Source organism: Triticum dicoccoides, unplaced genomic scaffold, assembly GCF_002162155.2.
Source record: "Triticum dicoccoides isolate Atlit2015 ecotype Zavitan unplaced genomic scaffold, WEW_v2.0 scaffold3805, whole genome shotgun sequence".
NCBI classification, from domain to species: domain Eukaryota; kingdom Viridiplantae; phylum Streptophyta; class Magnoliopsida; order Poales; family Poaceae; genus Triticum; species Triticum dicoccoides.
This window is the reverse complement of record NW_021267838.1, coordinates 1-2109: the sequence shown is the minus strand read 5'-3', so window position 1 is coordinate 2109 and position 2109 is coordinate 1. Positions and strand designations below refer to the sequence as shown.

At 60.7% G+C, this 2109-nt stretch overlaps 1 pseudogene; it reads left to right on the top strand.

Annotated features, from left to right (window-relative positions):
* The first annotated feature begins 805 nt into the window (after positions 1–805).
* Positions 806–1953, top strand: LOC119346061 (annotated as a pseudogene).
* The last annotated feature ends 156 nt before the right edge of the window (positions 1954–2109 follow it).

Below are 2109 nucleotides of genomic sequence, written 5' to 3'. Positions count from 1 at the left end.
ACACCAAATGGAAGAATTGCAGAGCAGGAAGAGAATGAGTGAAGAGGGAGTACCTTGGAGAGGAGCGGCGAGGGATATGGGAATGGCTGAATAGCTCAAACTGCCAAACCGGTAACGCCTTCGACTCCATCGACTGGCGAAGCCTTCGACTCCATCATCCGGGCTTCCCGTCTCTCTGGTGTGACTGGATGGACTCAATCTTCCGGTCGTCCATGTCCGCGGTGGTACTCAATGGCGTGCCCGGACGATGGATCAAATGCAAGAAGGGATTGCGGCAGGGGGACCCCCTCTCCCCCTACCTGTTCCTTCTCGTCGTGGATGTGCTCCAACAGATGATCAAGAGGGATGGTGGGATGCGTCACCCTCTGTTTGACGATGCGCCCCCGCTTGTCCTCCAGTACACTGATGACACCATCATCATCATGCATGCGGAGCTGGGCGCGGTTCGGCGCCTCAAGGGCATCCTGGACGACTTCGCGGCTGCGACGGGGCTTGTCATCAACTTCCACAAAAGCACCGTCGCGCCCGTTCATGTCCCCGAGGATGACCTTCGCGACATGATCCATGAGTTGGGCTGCTGCGTTGGGAGCTTCCCTCAAATCTACCTCGGCCTGCCGCTCTCCAACCGCAAGCTCTCCATGGACGACTTCCTCCCGCTCATTGCCAAAGCTAAGCGCTACCTCTCCGGCTGGCGTGCTCAGCTTCTGTCCTTCGGGGGGCGCCTGGTGCTGCTCAACGCCGTGCTGGACGCTCTCCCCACGTATACCATGTCTGCGATGGACGTCCGCCCTCTGTCCTCCGGGTGATCGACGCCCTACGCCGCTCCTTCCTCTGGACCGCGACGGACAAAACCTCAGGGGCCCAGTGTCTCGTGGCCTGGGATCGCGTCGTCCGTCCCAAGGGGGAGGGGGGCTGGGGGTTCGCGCCCTCCCGGTCCAGAATCGGTGCCTCCTGCTGAAGCTCCTTCACTGTCTACACTCGCGCAAGGATGCGCAGTGGGCTCGCTGGGTTTGGGGTGAGCTGGGACGCTCGCTGCTGACCTCGGCAGCGGCAGTGTCGCTCCCCGGACCGCACTAGGCTTTCCTCGCCAATCTTATGCCTGTGTACAGGGCGGTCACCAGTGTCTCCGTCGGCGAAGGCCGCACTATGGCGTTCTGGCTGGATTCTTGGTTGCCCGGTGGTGCCATATCCGTCCAGATGAGCTCCCTCTTCTCCCACACCACCATGCCGGCGGTCTCGGTTGCTCACGTCTTTCAGCACGGGCTTGATGGGGTCCTCGTCCCCCGCCTGAATCATGCGGGCGCCAGGGAGTGCGAGATGCTCCTCCCAATCATCCGGGCGCTGGCCCTCACTACGGAGCCGGATGTTCGGACCCTTCGCCCAGGCTGTGACAAGGGTGCTGGACTCTCCTCTGCTGGCCTCTACCAACTTTGCCACTTTGGTGGGGTGCTTGCGCCGTACGCCGACTTTGTCTGGAAGAACTACGCTCCAAGTCGCGTCCGCTTCTTCGCCTGGCTCTTGGTCCAGGCTCGGATCCAGACAAGAGACGTTCTCCTGCGGAAGCACATTGTGGAGGCGGCTGGGGCTGGCTGCCCCATCTGCTCGGCGCCCTTGGAGTCGGCGGAGCATCTCATCTTCGACTGCCCTTTTGCTCAGCGCTTCTGGTCTGCGGTGGGAGTCGCCTTGGCGGTCTCGTCCATTTAGCTGCTGCACACTATGTCCCCCCCTAGCTCGGTGCCGGCGCGGACGGGCTCGACCTTCCTCCTCCTCTGTTGTTGGCAACTTTGGAAGCACCGCAACGCGGTGGTCTTCCAGGGGTTGCCCCCGTGACTTCCCCGACTACTGCACTTGTGTAGGGAGGACGCCGTGCTTTGGCGGGTGCGTCTGCCTGTTGCTCTAAAGCAGGCATCTGATGCATGGTTGGGCTGCCTGGCAAGCCTTCAAGATGCCTGATGCATGTTGCTTTGCTCCCCCCCCCTCTCTCTCCCCCTTCCCCCATACAAAAAATGTACTTGTGCATGTTGTTTACCTGGGCGTTTTGGCCCCATATATGAAAATTCAGGTGGGGAAATCTCCCCCCTCGGTGAAAATTCAAAAAAAAACGGTAAC